The 24,476-nt window shown below is 35.8% G+C and overlaps 1 long non-coding RNA gene across 1 annotated transcript; it reads right to left on the bottom strand.

Annotated features, from left to right (window-relative positions):
* Positions 1 to 4,607: 4,607 nt before the first annotated feature.
* On the bottom strand, positions 4,608 to 12,720 carry LOC137243481 (uncharacterized). Its single transcript, XR_010950537.1, has 4 exons — positions 12,533 to 12,720; positions 11,161 to 11,374; positions 5,179 to 5,220; positions 4,608 to 4,887 (listed from the first exon to the last, which is right to left on the bottom strand). It is a non-coding gene; the product is annotated as an uncharacterized lncRNA (long non-coding RNA).
* Between the last annotated feature and the right edge of the window lie 11,756 nt (positions 12,721 to 24,476).

Raw genomic sequence — 24,476 nt, 5'->3', positions numbered from 1 at the left:
GATAGCCATATCGCACAAACACAATATAGTCACCCCTGGTCCGCCTTTATAACGATATCTGGAAAAGGCGTTCACCTATAGAACTAAAGCTCATTCCCTTTTAAAATACTCATTTACACCTTTCACTTGATACCCATATCGTAAAAACATATTCTAGAGTCACCCCTGGTCCACCTTTATGGCGATATCTCGAAAAGGCGTTCACTTATAGAACTAAGGCCCATTCCATTTTAAAATACTCATTACCACCTTTCATTTGATACCCATATCGTACAAACACATTCTAGGGTCACCCCTGGTCCACCTTTATGGCGATATCTCGAAAACGCCTTCACATATACAACTAAGGCACACTCCCTTTTAAAATACTCATTAACACCTTTCACTTGATACCCATATCGTACAAACACATTCTAGAGTCACCCCTGTTCCACCTTTATGGCGATATTTCGAAAAGGCGTTCACCTATAGAACTAAGGCCCATTCCCTTTTAAAATACTCATTACCACCTTTCATTTGATACCCATATCGTACAAACACATTCTAGGGTCACCCCTGGTCCACCTTTATGGCGATATCTCGAAAACGCCTTCACATATACAACTAAGGCACACTCCCTTTTAAAATACTCATTAACACCTTTCACTTGATACCCACATCGTAAAAACATATTCTAGAGTCACCCCTGGTCCACCTTTATGGCGATATCTCGAAAAGGCGTCCACCTATCACCGAAGGCCCATTCGCTTTTAAAATACTCATTAACACCCTTCATTTGATTCCCATATCGTACAAACACATTCTAGAGTCACCCAGGTTCACCTTTATGGCGATATCTCGAAACGGCGTCCACCTATGGAACTAACGATCAGTCTCTTTTAAAATACTCATTAACACCTTTCACTTGATACACATATCGTAAAAACATATTCTAGAGTCACCCCTGGTCCACCTTTATGGCGATATCTCGAAAAGGCGTCCACCTATACACCGAAGGCCCATTCGCTTTTAAAATACTCATTAACACCTTTCATTTGATGCCAATATCGTACAAACACATTCTAGAGTCACCCCTGGTTCATTTTATGGCGATATCTCGAAAAGGCGTCCACCCATAGAAATATGGCCTACTCTCGCTTAAAATACTCTTTAATACCTTCCATTTGATACACATGTCAGACAACCACATTCCAGGGCTACACCAGGTTCATTTTCCTACCTGGTGATTTTCCCTTATTTTGTCTCCATAGCTCTCAACTGGGTATGTAATATTCGGTTACACGCGAACTTAGCTTTCCTTACTTGTTTTCTTTTGGTCATGTGCACACTTTTTATATTCTTTTAAGTGAGGAACGTATATAATTTGAGCCCTTAGCTACATGCGGTCATCCTATTGTCATAAAAGTGTGTCATGCTGTTTCATTTTACTTTTAATGATTCAGTCAACTTGCTTGGTGTTACCAAATTTTACATTCATGTCATAGTGGTAACTTGGTGCTATAAGTAATGAATTGTTTGCTTATGTGTTCTTTGCTTTTATTTGTTCACATTTGCTTTGCGACGTACACATTATGCTGATTTTCGTTTTTTTTTTTTTTTTTGTATGTTTACATATTTATTTATTTTTATTGTTTTTTTTTTTTTTGTGTTTGGTGCTTATTGTGAGTAATGTTGAATGTTTATTGTTTGTATATTTAGAAGATTTTTGATTAACGTATTTTGGTTATTACTGAAGGTTTAAATTAGTTCCTTATCTTTATTGGTTCTATAGTTCATTTAGTAACTTGTGCAAAACTATTTTCCTATCAAAACATTTCTATGTATATAACTTAAGATAAAAAATGTTTTTCTTATTATTTAACTTACGAGAGGCCTTTTCCGTAGTTAGCTAAATCTACTATTCTACCGAGGCTTAGAGTACATGGCCTATTTCTAAAGTAAACCGGCTTGACTTATGTTTATTTCTTTAAAATAGTATTTCTAAAAAAGAATATAGGTAAAAATGGTTTACATTTCCTTTTCTTTTCATTATTATTCTTATTAAACAATTTTTTAATAGTTTTTTTCTTTGTTGTTAAATGTGCTGAATATGAAATTTGTAACTAACTGCATAGACAATTGAAGAGCAAGGTGATTTATAGTAGTAGAAGGAGTTCAGCTAATTGGTAGATGGAAGTTACAGTGGACGCAAAAATTATCCTATTTATATTTCTTATTTTTCCAGCAATTTCTTTGATCTTATTTGTCATGCGATTTCTGCGACGGCCACCAAGACAGAATCGTCATGATTTTTATGAAGAATTATTTCTATTTTTATTCCGGGATTTGTCACATGCATAACCTCTTTGGTTAATGCAATTATTTTATCTTAGAGAACTATCAATTATTATTTTAAATTTGCCTACTCGAGTAAATACTCAATTATTTTTCACCAATTTGTCCCTCAGGACAACTGTGTTTTCCTTATAAATATCAATTCCTGTATTGGCGGCATTTGTACAACGTGTGTACAGCCTGATAAGTAATTGTCCTAAGTCAATTTTATCATCTACAATCAGGTTGCTTGTATTTCTTACGCTACCATTTTAGGAGCGCGACATGTCTCATTGCTGCAAATTTATATAGCGCTTTACATATATTTTTAAGGTTCTCTTTGTGACTTTTTCTTCATAAATCTTTTTTTTTTTTTTTTTGGTCTTATTGGCTGGTTGTAAATTTTTGTATTTTTTTTATATGTCCGCTGACACAATTTTACCAGGGCTGTTTTATAAATCTTTTTCCTTTGGCAGCCTTCAGTGATGTTATCTTGATAAATTCCATGGAAACTACTACTGTGAGGTATGCAAATTATTGATTTGCCATTAACTTTGGGCAGGTCTAATGAAGCTGCCTTTAATGTCATTTGCGACATTTTGAGGGTTACTGTTTACAGGTTTATTTATTTATTTTTAATTATTTGTTGCTCTTCCTCGGCTTTGGGTTTGATTTTGAGTAAAAGGTGCTAAAGTGCATGTTTGTAAATTGGCGGAAAAAAATTTTAGATACGGTCTTGAACGGGTTTTAGTTGTCTGTATTTATGCTTCATATATTTCTTTAGTATTGTGGCTATTATAATGATCAATAGCCCGATTATGCAAAGCAAAACGGCTAGCCAAACATCTGGAATGTTTGGTGTAATTCCTGTCTCTGGTTCAGCTGGTGGTTCATATTTTATTAGTCTATTCTCTGGTACTTCAGAATTTTCTTTCCCTAATTCATATCCGGCTATCGCTATCAGGATGCCATGGGCAATCTTTGTCCACCAAGCCATGTTGAATTTTTCCTGTAATTATTTTGCCTGCTTCTGTGTGAAAAAAATTTTGGTTTTATTCTTTATCTTATGCATTCCATTTTACTTTATTATCTTTTTTTCGTATTTAATTAGCCTTGTTATTATTTGGAAAAAAAATCTTTATTCTTAAAGAAAAATTTTGTTAAATTTAACATTTCTAATTAAGATATTTCAAATTTTCTTACAAAATTTTCAAAATATAAATTTTACAAAGTATTTAAAAAAAAATTTATTTCTGCTATTTTTTTTCTTTTTGTTTATTTAATTTTACAAAATAATCAGCATTTTTCTTTAAATTTTAGTAATAGTAGTTTTTTCTTTTCAATTTACAAATTATTTTAAAATTTAATTTTTATGCCATTTTGCTATTTTTCTGTATTTAATTAACATTATAGAAACTATTGTATAAAATTTGTTTCTAAAATTTTTGATTTTCTTAAAAAGTTTTTAAATTTAATATTTTTGACATTTCTATTTTTCTTAAAATTGAAATTTATTTTATATTTTTTGAATTTACTTTACAAAGTATTGTTTAAAATTAAATTTTATGCTATTGTTATTTTTTTTTTCTACGCCAAATTGGGCTTCAATTTTTTCTCTATTTTTGGATTTAGTTTGTGCCATTTTCAAGGCTGACATCAAACTTTTGGAAAAAAATTGTTTTCATCCTACCATATTAAAAAAATTCCTAAGCAAAAACTTTCGTTTTTGCTAAAGGCTTAGCCATACGGCCGCTCAATTTATTCTAATCTTAATATCTTTTAAATATACTTATTTAAAGCTAACAGCCGCCAGTCGTTCTTGAATCTTCTTTCTTTTGCTGCAAGGCTAATGGTCAATTTTCCATTTCTCTATGCTGCTAACTGCTTTCCTTTTTGCTGCTTAGTCTATTGGTCAATTTTGTATTCCACTTCTCTATGCTGCTAAGTGCTGTTGCTGTTATTTTGTTGCAAGCCCATCAAATCTCTTCTGGTTGTTGAAAGTCCGACAAATCTTTTCTGGTTGTTAAAAGTCTCTAGCTTCGAACCAGTTTGTTATCATTACTCTTGATAATTTTTAAAATAATTTTAAATAAAAAGAACTTGGCAGGATCTCTTCCAGTAAGATCCTTCAAACAATCAATTTTGGCTTTTTAGGCAAATTTTATGTTTTAAGGGTCTAACTGGCAGGATCTTCCTCAAACTAGATTTTTTAGCAGTTTTGCCAATTTCAAATCTAGTCTGGCAGCATCGCCATGTAATATCTCCGAATATTAGTAGAATTGAATGCGCTGAAGTTTAGCGTCAGAATGATATTCCCCTTTATTGAATAAATATTTATACAAAAGTTCTTAACGTACACATACGTACTTACAGTAATGCTTACATATTACAATGTACATAGTTTCATAATAAATAATGGTTAGTCATCATAATGTGTAGTGACTTACATACCGTTACTGTGATTAATGCATAAGTTGGTTGACCGATATATTGAATGGTTTGGTAAGTGCAAATGAACTCGAGTAGTTATTTGAGTCAGTAAAAATGCATTGGCGTCTGTATCAACCCATTAACCTAAAAAATACCGAAAAATAAAGATAATTCAACCCGATTTTTTTTTCTTAAACGTTATAAACGTATTTCTTAATGTATATTTCCGTTAATAAATAAATCCAAAAAAAAAAGGTTCTTACGCCTATATGTCTTAACCTCTTAAAATTATATAATAAAAAATTCAAAATTCCTCTCCAATTCCCAAGCAATTGCAAAACAAATAGCAAACAAAAGCAAACGAATATACATAAGCACGCAAAAAACTGCGTGTACTAAATAGGTAAACGTGGTGTATTATTGTCTTGCACTTACCGCTTTATCCCTCGATGAGGCGCTGCATCTCGGAGAACCGTGCTGAAAAGTGACAATAAAATACCTATGTATTTACCTAACGATTGATAAGGACAGATAGTAAAGTGATGTGCCTTACAATGCCCAGCAAGATATTTTATAGAGAGGAGCTACTCTGGAAGAGTTTCCGCTTTTAGTCACGCGGTCATGGGCTATTGTTCCTCAACGCTTAATTTTTTGCTTTACGCTGTGGTAGGCTAAAAGGCCTAGAAGTTGGTGCAACTAACAAGTAGAAATCTCAATTCAAAATTCTCCAAAAGTAAGGGAAAGCTATCTCAAAAATCAAATTTAGTGCGCCTGAATTCACAAACGATTTCTGTATAAAATTTTATGAAAAAAAAATTCAAAAGAACAAAAATGCACCGAAAGTTTAATGCAAAAATAAAATCAAACCCCAAACGTGGAATTACCCTGCACACTAAATTGTCCCAGCAAAAATACGATCAATTTGGCGCATATAACAAAAATTGTACACATATAAATACAATATATAGAAGTTATTAAAAAAGCAAAGCTCTGCCCGTCTCTCCGTCCCAACTGTGGTTGTTGTGGTTTTCGCTGCCTTTGTGTTTTTATACTCAGTTGAGCAGAGCTCACAGAGTATATTAGCTTTAATTGGATAACGGTTGGCTCTACAGGTATAAAGGAATCGAGATAGATATAGACTTTTATATATCAAAATCATGAGTATGGAAAAAAATTTGATTGATAACTGAGTAAATTTTGAGGTATCTTGATGAAATTTGGTATGCAGGTTCCTGGGCACTCATCTCAGATCTCTATTTAAAATGAACGATATCGGACTATAACCACCCCCACTTTTTCGATATCGAATATTTCGAAAAACAGAAAAAGTGCGATAATTCATTACCAAAGACAGATAAAGCGATGAAACTTGGCAGGTGGGTTGGACATATGACGCAGAATAGAAAATTAGTAAAATCTTGGACAACGGGCGTGGCGCCGCCCACTTTTAAAAGAAGGTAATTTAAAAGTTTTGCAAGCTGTAATTTGGCAGCCTTTGAAGATATCATGATGAAATTTGGCAGGAAAGTTACTCCTATTACTATATGTACGCTTAATAAAAATTAGCAAAATCGGAGAAGGATCACGCCCACTTTTAAAAAAAATATTTAAAGTAAAATTTTAACAAAAAATTTAATATCTTTACAGTATATAAGTAAATTATGTCAACATTCAACTCCAGTAATGATATGGTGCAACAAAATACAAAAATAAAAGAAAATTTCAAAATGGGCGTGGCTCCGCCCTTTTTCATTTAATTTGTCTAGGATACTTTTAATGCCATAAGTCGAACAAAAATTTACCAATCCTATTCAAATTTGGTAGGGGCATAGATTTTATGACGTTAACTGCTTTCTGTGAAAATGGGCGAAATCGGTTGAAGCCACGCCAAGTTTTTATACACAGTCGTACGTCTGTCCTTCCGCATGACTATTAACACGATAACTTGAGCAAAAATTGACATATCTTTACTGAACTTAGTTCACGTACTTATCTGAATTCACTTTATCTTATAAAAAATGAGCGAAATCCGACTATGACCACGCCCACTTTTTCGATATCGAAAATTACGAAAAATTAAAAAAATGCCATAATTCTATACCAAATATGAAAAAAGGGATGAAACATGGTAATTGGATTGGTTTATTGGCGCAAAATACAACTTTAGAAAAAACTTTGTAAAATGGTTGTGACACCTACCATATTAAGTAGAAGAAAATGAAAAAGCTCTGCAGTGCGAAATAAAAAACCCTTGAAATCTTGGCAGGTATTACATATATAAATAAATTAGCGGTATCCAACAGATGATGTTCTGGGTCACCCTGGTCCACATTTTGGTCGATATCTGGAAAACGCCTTCACATATACAACTACCACCACTCCCTTTTAAAACTCTCATTAGTACCTTTAATTTGATACCAATATCGTACAAACACATTCTAGAGTCACCCCTGGTCCACCTTTATGGCGATATTACGAAACGGCTTACACCTATAGAACTAAGGCCCACTCCCTTTTAAAATACTTATTAACACCTTTCGTTTGATACCCATATTATACAAACGCATTCTAGAGTCACTCCTGGTCCACCTTTATGGCGATATCTCTGAAAAGGCGACCTATACAACTACTACCACTCCCTTTTGAAACCCTCATTAATGCCTTTAGTTTGATACCCATATCGTGCAAACAAATTCTAGAGTCAACCCTGATCCACCTTTATGGCGATGTCCCTAAATGGCGTCCACCTATAAAACTATGGCCCACTCCCTCATAAAATACTCTTTAGTGCCTTTCATTTGATAGACATATCATACAAACACATTCCAGGGTTTCCCTCGGTTCATTTTCCTACATGGTTATTTTCCCTTATGTTGTCATCATAGCTCTCAACTGAGTATGTAATGTTCGGTTACACCCGAACTTAACCTTCTTTACTTGTTTAGTTACGAATTGTATACCTGAAATTAATTTTAATAATTTGAGTAGGTATATAAAGCTATCCATTATACAATGCACATTATCATTCGTCTTTTGGAGATTAAGGAACTAAGTATTCTGTTTACTTAAATAAAGTGAATAAAATTTTTAAATATAGTTCGCGGTATAGTCAGATACACTCGAGGCCAATTCTAATATGTATCTAGAAAACTCGAAACTATTTGTGGTGTTTAAATCTACAAAGTCAAGACGGGACTTCGTTGAGGCTATTATGAGAGAATTAGCGAGTGAAACAAGCATTAAAGAAAAGGAAGGCCTGGAAGAAAAAATTGGTTTACAATACATTATGATAGAAAGAAAATGGAAGGGCGTCTATCGTAACAATTCAAAATTTCTAAGTAAGCATGAAAAGTAGCTAGTTGACAAAACTTTTTTGGACGAAGAAACGCCTAGCACATCAACCAATCTAACTAGAGGGAGACCAACAAAACCTATAGAAGAGTGTTCTACCTACGCAAGGAAAAGGAAGCTGTATAATACCACAAAAGCTACGGCCACTACTCATCTTTCAGAAGCACTGGCTCTTAAATATAAAAAAGACGAAGAAAACGTGAAGTCTCATATAACAGAAGCAGTTGCGGTAGCAAGTCCAGTGCGACTGATGAGGATCAAAAACAGCATTCCCACACCACCAAATGCGCTACCTAGGAAATGCACTCCCGAAGAACCTTTGACGCTGTTTATAGATCTCGGTTTAACGAAGAAAAATATATTATATTGCGTAAGTCATTACTGCAACGTAATGCCGATATTTTACCTGGATACAAAAAAATTACTCAAGCCAAGAAAGAAGAAGTTCCTCTAAGTCCCAAAATAACCGAAGTATCAGCTGAAATTGAGCTACAAAACCTAATGTATCATACGTCTACATGACTCCTTCAAAGTTTTACTGAAGAAAAGTTGAAATCACTGCCAAAGGAGCTAGCCTTGATAACTAAGTGTGGCTTTGATGGATCATCACGACAAAGCGCAAATAAACAAAGAATAAATGTAGACGATGACCCAATTACAGATAGTAATATGTTTATGGCTTCTATTGTTCCATTACGACTAACAGATGAAGCTTCAGAATATTGGAAAAATCCACGTCCGTCATCAACTATATTGTGCCGCCCGATATTATTTAAATACGAGAAGGAGTCTTCGGAACTCATAAAAGCTACATTGAGTGATATAAAAAATCAAATTGCCAAATTAGAACCAACAATAATTGAAATTGAAGAGGGGAATATCATTACAATAAATCATGCTTTTCTTCCAACAATGGTCGATGGAAAACTTTTGAACTTAAAAACAAATACGACATCTACAATCCAATTTGTAAGAAGAGCCAAAAGGACTTTGAAAATCTTGATGATTCAATAACTGACGAACTAAATTATGAGTATGGAATATCTCCTTTACATGCTAGGATAAGACGTATGGAATTTGTTTTGAAGCTGGCTTAGACACTACCACAACAAGGAGAAGTTTTCGACGACAATACAACATGTAAGGAGAAACAAAACAGGAGAAAAAATAATTCAGGATGCATTCTATAAAGAGATTGGCCTTAGAGTTGACTGTCGAAAGTATGGATACGGAAATACAAATGATGGTAACTCCTCAAGAAGATTTTTTGAAAACGATGCAGTGACTGCTCGCATAACAAGAGTTGATAGAGATATTGTGAAAAGATTGGGAGTAATTTTAAATATTTAATTTGGAGAATATGCATCTAAAACTACAGAGATGCTGCATCAAAAGTATCCTGAGAAGAAACTTACACCAACGGTACATAAAATTTTAGCACATGGAAAAGATTTAATAGAGTACCAGTGCTTACCATTAGGAGAATTGTCTGAAGAAGCTCAAGAATCTAAGAACAAGAACTACAAAAGATATAGATGTATGAGTTAGACAAAACGAATACCTTTTCAATATGTTAGCTATCTCTTCTGATCCAGTCATATGATATATGAGGTATGTAAGAACACAAAAAGATCTTACAGATGCGTATAGCTCAGAAATGGTTGCTTTATTAGATATATGTTCCAGTGACGATGACTATGTTAAGATAAAATAAGTTTCTAATTTCTTATCACAACAATGAAAAAGAGATTTACCAATCAATTTTGTTACTTTATTGAAAAATAAGATATCTATGTACAAATTAATTTTTTTATTTCAAATAAAAGAATTAATTAATTTAGTAATTTTTAAATATATACTTTTCGTTATTGCATTTCTCTAAAGTTTAACAAATTTATTTTAAAGCTTAGACATTTCGCCTTCAAACGAGTATTAAATTTTTATAGAAATCAATACGTCTATCGATTTTGGTACAAATTGGTAAATCAGTTACTAAGATCAAACTTTTTAGCATAAATGGGCAGTGCCACTCCCCTTTTCCAAAATTCGTTGGCTGTTTAATCTTGAGCTCGAATAAAATTTCATTGAACCACTTTCAATAAATTTTAGTTATTAATAAAATACATATTTGGCTTGTAAATTAATAAAAAAACATGTAAAATTTTACGATGAATTTTGAGGCACCTTGTTATTGTGGCACCAAAAACGGACATTTGAGTTTTATAAGAGTATTGCCATTTATAGGAAACAATACGTCTATCGATTTTGGTAGTTATTGATTACGTGACTACTTAGATACAACTTTTTATAATAAGTGGGCAGCGCCACGCTATCTTATCAAAGTCATTAGTTTATCTTATTTAATGCTTAAATACGTCATTATAAGACAAATCTCATTTTATTTTTTTTTTATTTTTTACTAAAAACATTTTGTTTTTGCATTTTTCTAAAAATTTTCGAGTTTGACGAAGCACCCTGTATCTTTGACATTCAGAGCTTTCACACAATAAAACTTCAAATAATGGCTTTCATTTGCATTTAAAATTTTTAAAATATCTTCATTGGTTCAAAAGTTATGATTTTTGCAAAGAAAAAACTCAAAAGGCGCCACTGTGCGGCGGCAGCAATTATGGTGCATTAGGCATTTTTCAGCCTCCCCGCAAAAAAAAAGAATACTTTAATTTGATACCCATATCGTACAAACACATTATAGAGTCACCCCTGGTCCACCTTTATGGTGATATCCCTAAATAGCGTCCACCTATAGAATTAAGGCCCCCTCCCTTTTAAAATATTCATTAACACCTTTCATTTGATACCCATATCGTACAAACAAACTCTAGAGTCATCCCTGGTCCACCTTTATGGCCATATCCCTATAGAACTATAGCCCACTTCCTTTGAAAATACTCTTTAATACCTTCCATTTGATACCCATGTCATACAAACTCGTTCCAGGGTTACCCTAGGTTCATTCTACTACGAGGTGATTTTCCCTTATTTTGTCTCCATAGCTCTCAGCTGAGTATCTAATGTTCGGTTACATCCGAACTTAGCCTTCCTTACTTGTTCCTTCTTTGCCTTATTGGTTGTTGCTTTTCCATCCGACTGCTCAAAATAACATTGCGCTAGGTTCACTTTTTTTTTTTTTTTTTGTTTAATATCTCTTTTTTTCTGTTTAATATCTCTGTGCGGATTTGACGTCGGCTTTCACGCAATTAAATTAACATCAAACTTCTTGGGTGGATGTGGTCCAGGGATAACCCCGCCGGGTGGGGACCTGTAATAAAAAAAATAAAGCAACTATTTCATAGGAGTTATATTTATTTGTGTTTGCATGTATAGGTCTGCATATGTAGCTACGTAAATGTATGTCTTATTTATTCGCATTGGTTTTTTTTTATATTTTATTCATTTAATTAATTTATTTTATTTATTCTATTTATTTTATTTATTGTATGACAGTTGTTATAAATTTAATTTATTTAGAAAATGAACAATACAATTTTTTTTTTTTTAATTTATTTTGGTTTAATTTATTTTATAAGATAGTAGTATTTTTATAACGCTTGATTTGTTTAAGGTTTTAATTGTTTAATGTTTTCTTTGATTTAGGTTTTATTTAATTTTAGGTTTTATTACATTTTAGATTTTATTAAATTTTAGATTTTATTTTATTTAATTTCTATTTAATTTTTTTAGATTTGATAAACTTTTAGAATTTATTCAATTTTAGGGTCTATAAAATTTTAGATTTTATAGGTGTTGGATTTTATTAAATTTTAGATTTTATTAAACTTTAGGATAAATTTAATTGTAGGTTTTATTAAATTTTATGTTTATTTTAATTTTAGATTTATTTAAATTTTTGGTTTTATTGAATTCTTGGTTTTTATTAAATTTTCGATTTAATTTAATTTTAGGTTCTATTAAGTTTTAGGTTTAATTTAATTTTAGGTTTAATTTAATCTTAGGATTTATTTATTTTAAGATTTTATTAAATTTAGAATTAAATTACATTTTTTGATTTTATTTAATGTTAGGTTTTACCTAATTTTAGCTTTTATTACATTTTCGCTTTTTACTGAATTTTGGATTTTATTAAAATTTTAAGTTTAAGTAACTTTTAGATTTAGTTAAATTTCCTTTTTTATCAAATTTTGGGTTTTATTAAGTTATATGATTTTTATAAATTTTGGGTTTTATAAAAGGTTTAGGTTTAATTAATTTTTAGATTTTATTTAACTTAATGATTTTATTAAATTTTAGGATAATTTAATTGTAGATTTTATTAAATTTTAGGTCTTATAAAATTTTAGGTATAATTAAATTTTATATTTTATCAAATTTTAAATGTAATTAAATTTTAGGTTTTATAAAGTTTTATATTTTATTTAGTTTTATAATTTTATTTAAACAAACTGTACTTTTCACTTACCTTAAAGTTTGCTGCAGGTCCGTTTTGAGTGTACCGCTGAACGGTTCCCTAAATTTGCGGTTTAAAATTCGGGCACTTTCTACAACTTTTAATATTTTGCACTTTAATATATTTTTTCTTCCACGCACTTTTAGCCGGCAAGACGTCCTTTTCAGTCTTGGACACTTCGATAATTAATTTAAGTTTTATTTCGCCTATTAAGCGCAGCCATCGCCAAAGTGCAACGGCGGGTTTCCCTCGCCCGTTTTACACTCAATACCCGAAGGAATTACCCATACATTCTTGCCTCTAAACCTTATTCACAGATACATACATGCCTACACAGTCATTAAAACCGACACCTACAAGCCATTCACGCTTTCACAAGGGAACATACTTTCCATGCATACATATATTCACACACACGAAGTGGGGTTTGACATGGTTGTGCATTAGGCACTGGCAACTGGTTTGACTGTTCGATGTTGCTTTATATATTCGACGATGGGGTGCTTTGGTTTGACGTGTTTCCTTGGACTCTGGTCAATTTATGTTGCATTCACTACAACAGGCAGTCATTACAATTGATGAGGAGTGTGATGACTAGTACCTACATAATTATTTTCTAGCTTTTAGTATTATTATTACTTCATATAAGCATTGTTATACTCAGTTGAGCAGAGCTCACAGAGTATATTAAGTTTGATTGGATAACGGTTGGTTGTACATATATAAAGGAATCGAGATAGATATAGACTTCCATATATCAAAATAATCAGGATCGAAAAAAAATTTGATTGAGCCGTCCGTCCGTCCGTCCGTTAACACGATAACTTGAGTAAATTTTGAGGTATCTTGATGAAATTTGGTATGTAGGTTCCTGAGCACTCATCTCAGATCGCTATTTAAAATGAACGATATCGGACTATAACCACTCCCACTTTTTCGATATCGAAAATTTCGAAAAACCGAAAAAGTGCGATAACTCATTACAAAAGACAGATAAAGCTACGAAACTTGGTAGATGGGTTGAACTTATGACGCAGAATAGAAAATTAGTAAGATTTTGGACAATGGGCGTGGCACCGCCCACTTTTACAAGAAGGTAATTTAAAAGTTTTGCAAGCTGTAATTTGGCAGTCGTTGAAGATATCATGATGAAATTTGGCAGGAACGTTACCACTATTACTCTATATGTGCTAAATAAAAATTAGCAAAATTGGATGAAGAACACGCCCACTTTTTAAAAAAAAATTTTTTTAAATTCAAATTTTAACAAAAAATTTAATATCTTTAATGTATATAAGTAAATTAAGTCAAAATTCAACTCCAGTAATGATATGATGCAACAAAATACAAAAATAAAAGAAAATTTCAAAATGGGCGTGGCTCCGCCCATTTTCATTTAGTTTGTCTAGAATACTTTTATTGCCATAAGTCGAACAAAAATTTACCAATCCTTCTCAAATTTGGTAGGAGCATAGATTCTATGACGGTAACTGTTCTCTGTGAAAATGGGCGAAATCGGTGGAAGCCACGCCCAGTTTTTATACACAGTCCACCGTCTGTCCTTCCGCTCGGCCATTAACACAATAACTTGAGCAAAATCCGATATATCTTTACTAAACTTAGCCCACGTACTTACCTGAGCTCACTTTTTCTTGGTATAAAAAATGGGCGAAATCTGACCATAACCACGCCCACTTTATCGATATCGAAAATTACGAAAAATGAAAAAAATGCCATAATTCTATACCAAACACGAAAAAAGGGATGAAACATGGTAACTGGATTGGTTTATTGACGCAAAATATAACTTTGGAAAAACCTTTGTAAAATGGGTGTGACACCTACCATATTAAGTAGAAGAAAATGAAAAAGTTCTACAAGGCGAAATCAACAGCCCTTGGAATCTTGGCAGGAATACTGTTAGTGGTATTGCATATATAAATAAATTAGCAGTACCCGACAGATGATTTTCTGGATCACCTGGTACACATTTTGGTCGATATCGCTAGAACGCCTTCACATATACATCTAAGGGCCACTCGCTTTTAAAATCCTTATTAATACCTTTAATTTGATATCCATATCGTACAAAAACATACCAGAGTCACCCCCGTCCCACCCTAATGGCGATATCTCGAAAAGGCGTCCACCTATAGACCTAATGCCCCCTCCCTCTTAAAATGCTCAGTAACACCTTTCGTTTGATACCCATATCGTACAAACATTCTAGAGTCACCCCTGGCCCACCCTAATGGCGATATCTCGAAAAGGCGTCCACCTATAGACCTAGTGTCCACTCCCTCTTAAAATGCTCTGTAACACCTTTCGTTTGATACCCATATCGTACAAACATTCTAGAGTCACCCCTGGCCCACCCTAATGGCGATATCTCGAAAAGGCGTCCACCTATAGACCTAATGCCCACTCCCTCTTAAAATGCTCAGTAACAGCTTTCGTTTGATACCCATATCGTACAAACATTCTAGAGTCACACCTGGCCCACCCTAATGGCGATATTTCGAAAAGGCGTCCACCTATAGAACTAAGGATTACTCCCTTTTAAAATACTCATTACCACCTTTCATTTGATACCCATATCGTACAAACACATTCTAGAGTCACCCTGGCCCACCCTAATGGCGATATCTTGAAAAGGCGTCCACCTATAGACCTAATGTCCACTCCCTCTTAAAATGCTCAGTAACACCTTTCGTGTGATACCCATATCGTACAAACATTCTAGAGTCACCCCTGGCCCACCCTAATGGCGATATCTCGAAAAGGCGTCCACCTATAGACCTAATGTCCACTCCCTCTTAAAATGCTCAGTAACACCTTTCGTTTGATACCCATATCGTACAAACATTCTAGAGTCACCCCTGTCCCACCCTAATGGCGATATCTCGAAAAGGCGTCCACCTATAGACCTAATGCCCACTCCCTCTTAAAATGCTCAGTAACACCTTTCGTTTGATACCCATATCGTACAAACATTCTAGAGTCACACCTGGCCCACCCTAATGGCGATATCTCGAAAAGGCGTCCACCTATAGAACTAAGGATTACTCCCTTTTAAAATACTCATTACCACCTTTCATTTGATACCCATATCGTACAAACACATTCTAGAGTCACCCTGGCCCACCCTAATGGCGATATCTCGAAAAGGTGTCCACCTATAGACCTAATGCCCACTCCCTCTTAAAATGCTCAGTAACACCTTTCGTTTGATACCCATACCGTACAAACATTCTAGAGTCACCCTTATTCCAGCTTTATGGCGGTATCTCGAAAAGGCGTCCACCTATAGAACTAAGGATTACTCCCTTTTAAAATACTCATTACCACCTTTCATTTGATACCCATATCGTACAAACACATTCTAGAGTCACCCCTGGCCCACCCTAATGGCGATATCTCGAAAAGGCGTCCACCTATAGACCTAATGCCCACTCCCTTTTAAAATGCTCAGTAACAGCTTTCGTTTGATACCCATATCGTACAAACATTCTAGAGTCACACCTGGCCCACCCTAATGGCGATATCTCGAAAGGGCGTCCACCTATAGACCTAATGCCCACTCCCTCTTAAAATGCTCAGTAACACCTTTCGTTTGATGCACATATCGTACAGACACCCCTGGTCCACCTTTATGGCGATATCTCGAAACGGCGTCCACCTATGGAACTAAGGATCACTCCTTTTCAAAATACTCATTAACAGCTTTCATTTGATACCCATATCGTACAAACATATTATAGAATCACCCCTGGTCCACCTTAATGGGGACATCTCGAAAAGGCGTCCACCGATAGACCTAAGGCCCACTCCCTCTTAAAATGCTCAGTAACACCTTTCATTTGATACCCATATCGTACAAACAAATTCTAGAGTCAGCCCTGGTCTACCTTTATGGCGATATCCCTAAATGGCGTTCATCCATAGAACTATGGCCTACTCTCTCTTAAAATACTCTTTAATACCTTTCATTTGATACACATGTTATACAACCACATTCCAGGGTTACCCCAGATTGATTTTCCTTATTTTGTCTCCATAGCTCTCAACTGAGTATGTTATGTTCGGTTACACCCGAACTTAGCCTTCCTTACTTGTTATACTCAGTTGAGCAGAGCTCACAGAGTATATTAAGTTTGATTGGATAACGGTTGGTTGTACATATATAAAGGAATCAAGATAGATATAGACTTCCATATATCAAAATAATCAGGATCGAAAAAAAATTTGATTGAGCCATGTCCGTCCGTCCGTCCGTCCGTCCGTCCGTCCGTCCGTTAACACGATAACTTGAGTAAATTTTGAGGTATCTTGATGAAATTTGGTATGTAGGTTCCTGAGCACTCATCTCAGATCGCTATTTAAAATGAACGATATCGGACTATAACCACGCCCACTTTTTCGATATCGAAAATTTCGAAAAACCGAAAAAGTGCGATAACTCATTACAAAAGACAGATAAAGCGACGAAACTTGGTAGATGGGTTGAACTTATGACGCAGAATAGAAAATTAGTAAGATTTTGGACAATGGGCGTGGCACCGCCCACTTTTACAAGAAGGTAATTTAAAAGTTTTGCAAGCTGTAATTTGGCAGTCGTTGAAGATATCATGATGAAATTTGGCAGGAACGTTACTACTATTACTCTATATGTGCTAAATAAAAATTAGCAAAATTGGATGAAGAACACGCCCACTTTTTAAAAAAAAATTTTTTTAAATTCAAATTTTAACAAAAAATTTAATATCTTTAATGTATATAAGTAAATTAAGTCAAAATTCAACTCCAGTAATGATATGATGCAACAAAATACAAAAATAAAAGAAAATTTCAAAATGGGCGTGGCTCCGCCCATTTTCATTTAGTTTGTCTAGAATACTTTTATTGCCATAAGTCGAACAAAAATTTACCAATCCTTCTCAAATTTGGTAGGAGCATAGATTCTATGACGGTAACTGTTCTCTGTGAAAATGGGCGAAATCGGTGGAAGCCACGCCCAGTTTTTATACACAGTCCACCGTCTGTCCTTCCGCTCGGCCATTAACACAATAACTTGAGCAAAATCCGATATATCTTTACTAAACTTAGCCCACGTACTTACCTGAGCTCACTTTTTCTTGGTATAAAAAATGGGCGAAATCTGACCATAACCACGCCCACTTTATCGATATCGAAAATTACGAAAAATGAAAAAAATGCCATAATTCTATACCAAACACGAAAAAAGGGATGAAACATGGTAACTGGATTGGTTTATTGACGCAAAATATAACTTTGGAAAAACCTTTGTAAAATGGGTGTGACACCTACCATATTAAGTAGAAGAAAATGAAAAAGTTCTACAAGGCGAAATCAAAAGCCCTTGGAATCTTGGCAGGAATACTGTTAGTGGTATTGCATATATAAATAAATTAGCAGTACCCGACAGATGATTTTCTGGATCACCTGGTACACATTTTGGTCGATATCGCTAGAACGCCTTCACATATACATCTAAGGGCCACTCGCTTTTAAAACCCTCATTAATACCTTTAATTTGATATCCATATCGTACAAAAACATACCAGAGTCACCCCTGTCCCACCCTAATGGCGATATCTCGAAAAGGCGTCCACCTATAGACCTAATGCCCCCTCCCTCTTAAAATGCTCAGTAACACCTTTCGTTTGATACCCATATCGTACAAACATTCTAGAGTCACCCCTGGCCCACCCTAATGGCGATATCTCGAAAAGGCGTCCACCTATAGACCTAGTGTCCACTCCCTCTTAAAATGCTCAGTAACACCTTTCGTTTGATACCCATATCGTACAAACATTCTAGAGTCACCCCTGGCCCACCCTAATGGCGATATCTCGAAAAGGCGTCCACCTATAGACCTAATGCCCACTCCCTCTTAAAATGCTCAGTAACAGCTTTCGTTTGATACCCATATCGTACAAACATTCTAGAGTCACACCTGGCCCACCCTAATGGCGATATTTCGAAAAGGCGTCCACCTATAGAACTAAGGATTACTCCCTTTTAAAATACTCATTACCACCTTTCATTTGATACCCATATCGTACAAACACATTCTAGAGTCACCCTGGCCCACCCTAATGGCGATATCTCGAAAAGGCGTCCACCTATAGACCTAATGTCCACTCCCTCTTAAAATGCTCAGTAACACCTTTCGTTTGATACCCATATCGTACAAACATTCTAGAGTCACCCCTTGCCCACCCTAATGGCGATATCTCGAAAAGGCGTCCACCTATAGACCTAATGTCCACTCCCTCTTAAAATGCTCAGTAACACCTTTCGTTTGATACCCATATCGTACAAACATTCTAGAGTCACCCCTGTCCCACCCTAATGGCGATATCTCGAAAAGGCGTCCACCTATAGACCTAATGCCCACTCCCTCTTAAAATGCTCAGTAACACCTTTCGTTTGATACCCATATCGTACAAACATTCTAGAGTCACACCTGGCCCACCCTAATGGCGATATCTCGAAAAGGCGTCCACCTATAGAACTAAGGATTACTCCCTTTTAAAATACTCATTACCACCTTTCATTTGATACCCATATCGTACAAACACATTCTAGAGCCACCCTGGCCCACCCTAATGGCGATATCTCGAAAAGGTGTCCACCTATAGACCTAATGCCCACTCCCTCTTAAAATGCTCAGTAACACCTTTCGTTTGATACCCATACCGTACAAACATTCTAGAGTCACCCTTGTTCCAGCTTTATGGCGGTATCTCGAAAAGGCGTCCACCTATAGAACTAAGGATTACTCCCTTTTAAAATACTCATTACCACCTTTCATTTGATACCCATATCGTACAAACACATTCTAGAGTCACCCCTGGCCCACCCTAATGGCGATATCTCGAAAAGGCGTCCACCTATAGACCTAATGCCCACTCCCTCTTAAAATGCTCAGTAACACCTTTCGTTTGATACCCATATCGTACAAACATTCTAGAGTCACCCCTGGCCCACCCTAATGGCGATATCTCGAAAGGGCGTCCACCTATAGACCTAATGCCCACTCCCTCTTAAAATGCTCAGTAACACCTTTCGTTTGATGCACATATCGTACAGACACCCCTGGTCCACCTTTATGGCGATATCTCGAAACGCCGTCCACCTATGGAACTAAGGATCACTCCTTTTCAAAATACTCATTAACAGCTTTCATTTGATACCCATATCGTACAAACACATTATAGAATCACCCCTGGTCCACCTTAATGGGGACATCTCGAAAAGGCGTCCACCGATAGACCTAAGGCCCACTCCCTCTTAAAATGCTCAGTAACACCTTTCATTTGATACCCATATCGTACAAACATATTCTAGAGTCAGCCCTGGTCTACCTTTATGGCGATATCCCTAAATGGCGTTCATCCATAGAACTATGGCCTACTCTCTCTTAAAATACTCTTTAATACCTTTCATTTGATACACATGTTATACAACCACATTCCAGGGTTACCCCAGATTGATTTTCCTTATTTTGTCTCCATAGCTCTCAACTGAGTATGTTATGTTCGGTTACACCCGAACTTAGCCTTCCTTACTTGTTTTCAATTAAACCGTTTAACTTAAAATTTTTTTAAAAATTATTTTATTATGATACAAAACACAAAATTTGTTAGTTGTTCGTACAACCAAGTACTGTCTATGCACGTTTGTTCGTACTATAAAGTACTCAATGTAAAAATTTTGAATGTTCGTAACATCGAAATTTCGTAGAATCGAATGTTCGTAATATCAAGAAACTGCTGTATTATGTGTCTTGAGTTTAATTTCTCTTCTATTGTTGTTGTTGGATGTGAGTTTTTTGTTATATTTCGATCCATCGTATTCATTATGTTTTTATTGTTTTGGTTTTCTAAATTTGTTAAATTACGTGTACGAATGGGTGAACGAGAAATCATTCTTTAACAAAATAAAAATAAAGCGAGTTAATAAGAAAGTAATAATGAGATTGCAGATAATAGATAGTATTAAATTAAATGATTCAAGGTTCGTTTCGAGCTCAAGGCCAGAACAATATTTTGTTTCTTTGTTTGATCAACGCCTATATTGATGAGGAGTGTGATGACTAGTACCTAGGACCTACCTAATTATTTTCTAGCTTTTAGTATTATTATTACTTCATATAGGCATTGGTTTCAATTAAACCGTTTAACTTAAATTTTTTTTTTAAATTATTTTATTATGATACAAAACACAAAATTTGTTAGTTGTTCGTACAACCAACTACTGTCGATGCACGTTTGTTCGTAATATAAAGTACTCAATGTAAAAATTTTGAATGTTCGTAACATCGAAATTTCGTAGAATCGAATGTTCGTAATATCAAGAAACTGCTGTATTATGTGTCTTGAGTTTAAGTTCTCTTCTATTGTTGTTGTTGGATGTGAGTTTTTTGTTATATTTCGATCCATCGTATTCATTGTGTTTTTATTGTTTTGGTTTTCTAAATTTGTTAAATTACGTGTACGAATGGGTGAACGAGAAATCATTATTTAACAAACTAAAAATAAAGGGAGTTAACAGGAAAGTAATAATGAGATTGCAGATAATAGATAGTATTAAATTAAATGATTCAAGGTTCGTTTCGAGCTCAAGGCCAGAACAATATTTTGTTTCTTTGTTTGATCAACGCCTATATTGATGAGGAGTGTGATGACTAGTACCTAGGACCTACCTAATTATTTTCTAGCTTTTAGTATTATTATTACTTCATATAAGCATTGTTTTCAATTAAACCTTTAACTTAAAAATTTATTTAAATTATTTTATTATGACACAAAACACAAAATTTGTTAGTTGTTCGTACAACCAACTACTGTCGATGCACGTTTGTTCGTACTATAAAGTACTCAATGTAAAAATTTTGAATGTTCGTAACATCGAAATTTCGTAGAATCGAATGTTCGTAATATCAAGAAACTGCTGTATTATGTGTCTTGAGTTTAAGTTCTCATCTATTGTTGTTGTTGGATGTGAGTTTTTTGTTATATTTCGATCCATCGTATTCATTGTGTTTTTATTGTTTTGGTTTTCTAAATTTGTTAAATTACGTGTACGAATGGGTGAACGAGAAATCATTCTTTAACAAACTAAAAATAAAGGGAGTTAACAAGAAAGTAATAATGAGATTGCAAATAATAGATAGTATGAAATTAAATGATTCAAGGTCCGATTCGAGCTCAAGGCCAGAACAATATTTTGTTTCTTTGTTTGATCAACGCCCTATATTGATGAGGAGTGTGATGACTAGTACCTAGGACCTACCTAATTATTTTCTAGCTTTTAGTATTATTATAACTTCATATAAGCATTGTTTTCAATTAATCCGTTTAACTTAAAATTTTTTTTAAATTATTTTATTATGATACAAAACACAAAATTTGTTAGTTGTTCGTACAACCAAGTACTGTCGCTGCACGTTTGTTCGTACTATAAAGTTAGGTTAGGTTAGGGTGGCTGCCCGAGGGCACACTTAGGCCAGTAGTACTAGGCCCGTTGTGATACCATGAAAAACATCGTTACATTTCCTCTTCGAACCATTTTGAGGACCTGATGAAAGCTACCAGGTCCCTGACGTCGTGCTCCACAACCTGACTCATATTATCAAGAAAGCGCTGCGGCGCTCGCTTAGTGCTGGCCAGTTGCAAATGAGGTGAACCACCGTTTCCTCCTCCTCATCCTCTTTACAACTCCTACAGCAACGACGATTAGGCGCTCCTAGCCTTTCTGCATGCCTACCTATGAGGCAATGATCCGTTAGCGCGCCCACAGGTGTGGAAATTGTATCCCTTCTTAGGTTGTACACGTGACGGGACCTTTTAGGATCCCATTTAGGCCAGGTTTCTTTCGATGTTCGACTCCCCGGTGTTTGTATCCATCTTTCGTCGGCTTGACGGTAGATGTGCTAGCGAGTTCATCTGCTATGCAGTTTCCCTCGATATCCCTATGTCCAGGGACCCATGTGAGGTGTACACGGTTCAGTTGAGCCATCTCTTGAAGAGATCGGCGACAGTTTAGTGCTAGTTCAAAATTGAAAGAGTGGGAGCCCAGAGATTTTATGGCAGCTTGGCTGTCGCTGAAGATAAAAATTTCTTTGCCGACATTGTATGTCCATATCCTAGCTGCGGCTTCCATTATGGCTGCAACTTCTGCCTGGAATACACTGCAGTGGTCGGGTAGTCTGAATGAGAGCTGGAGGTCAAGGTCCCTTGAGTATTCTCCACCTCCAACTCTACCGTTTAGCTTGGAGCCGTCCGTGTATATAGAAATGCTGTTACTCATAGCAAGGCACTTATCCGACTCCGTCCAGTCATCCCTGCTGGGTATGTGTATCTTAAAGTTGGTTTCCGCAACTGTTGTGGTTGCACAGCGATCCGTGCTAGGAGGGAGAAAACTGTATTTGTTTAGCATACTTGAGTGTCCTGTGGTCTTGTTGTTCCAACACGACAACTCCCTTAGACGCAGGGCTGACGTTGCCGCTGCTCGATGACCAGCCGGATCCAATGGAAGGATGTCAAGAATGACCTGAAGAGCTTCGCTAGGCGTTGTTCTTAGAGCCCCGCTTATGCTTATCATGCTGGATCTGTGGACTTTACCCAACAAGTTTAGGTTTGACGCCTTGCTCAAGGCTGGCCACCTTACGACTACCCCATACAGCAGTATGGGTCTGATAATCGCGGTATAAATCCATCTGCATATGTTGGGGGTGAGTCCCCATTTTTCGCCAATGGCTCTTTTACACGTGTATAATGAAATGTACGCTTTCTTTTGTCGCTGGATAACTTTGTCCTTCCAGTTCAGCTTTTTGTCTAAAACTACGCCTAAAAATTTGGATTTATCTGCCAGGCTTAGGCGCACCCCATTTAGTTCTGGTAGGTTCAACGATGGTATTTTGTATCGTTTGGTATATAAGACAAGCTCTACTTTATCGGAGTTGACGCTGAGTCCACATCGGGAAGCCCACAAGGAAACCTCTCGCAATGCTACCTGCATCAAGTTGCATAAATTTTGAGGGAACTTGCCTCTGTAGACAATCGCTAGGTTATCAGCACCCCAGTATCCCTTAATAGCGAGTTTACCGTTAGGTTTCACAGTAAAGGGGAACGGACACCACCCTGGGGCGTGCCCCTTGCGACAAATCGTGTTATATCAACCTTCCCCAGTGAGGAAAGCACTTTCATTCCCCTGAGCAGTTGATCAATCAGTCCCACTAGGGGTCTATTTACGTCCAGATCAGTTAAAGCATTGTTAACGGCATCTGGACTTATATTGTTGAATGCTCCTTCAATGTCTAGGAAGGGCACAAGACAATCATCCTTTTCGAACAAGGATGTTTCTATAGTAGAGACTAGGCTGTGTAGCGCAGTCTCCACAGATTTACCTTTGGTGTACGCGTGTTGATAGCCCGAAATGAGATTCCCATCAATGCTTGTAGTGAGAAAATCGCTAACTATTCTCTCTAGGGTCTTGAGTACGAAGGCTGAAAGACTGATAGGTCTGTAGTCCTTCGGCTCGTAGTGAGAGGCTTTGCCTGCCTTAGGAATGAATATAACCGTGGCGCTCCTCCATGCACACGGAATATAGTTCATAGCCAAACAAGCGGTATATATGTGCCGCAGCCAGTTGGTTGATAACTCCAAAGAGTAGATAAGTTGAGCGGGTACAATCCCGTCTGGTCAAGCAGCCTTAAAAGGTTTAAAACTTTTGACTGCCCACCTCACCCTCTCCTCAGTGATGGGTATATTCACAGGTTGATTTGCTGCAGGTACTTCCGGTGCGTTGGTCATATTTCCCGGGAAATGTGTGTCCAGGAGCAGCTCTAGAGTTTCCCCTTCTGTGCTGGTCCAGGTACCATTCGGTCTCCGCAGAAAGCTAATAGTTGTTTGCGTCTTAGAAAGCA

Source organism: Eurosta solidaginis, chromosome 3 (genome assembly GCF_040869045.1).
Source record: "Eurosta solidaginis isolate ZX-2024a chromosome 3, ASM4086904v1, whole genome shotgun sequence".
Classification (NCBI taxonomy): domain Eukaryota; kingdom Metazoa; phylum Arthropoda; class Insecta; order Diptera; family Tephritidae; genus Eurosta; species Eurosta solidaginis.
This window is presented reverse-complemented; position numbering and strand designations above follow the sequence as displayed.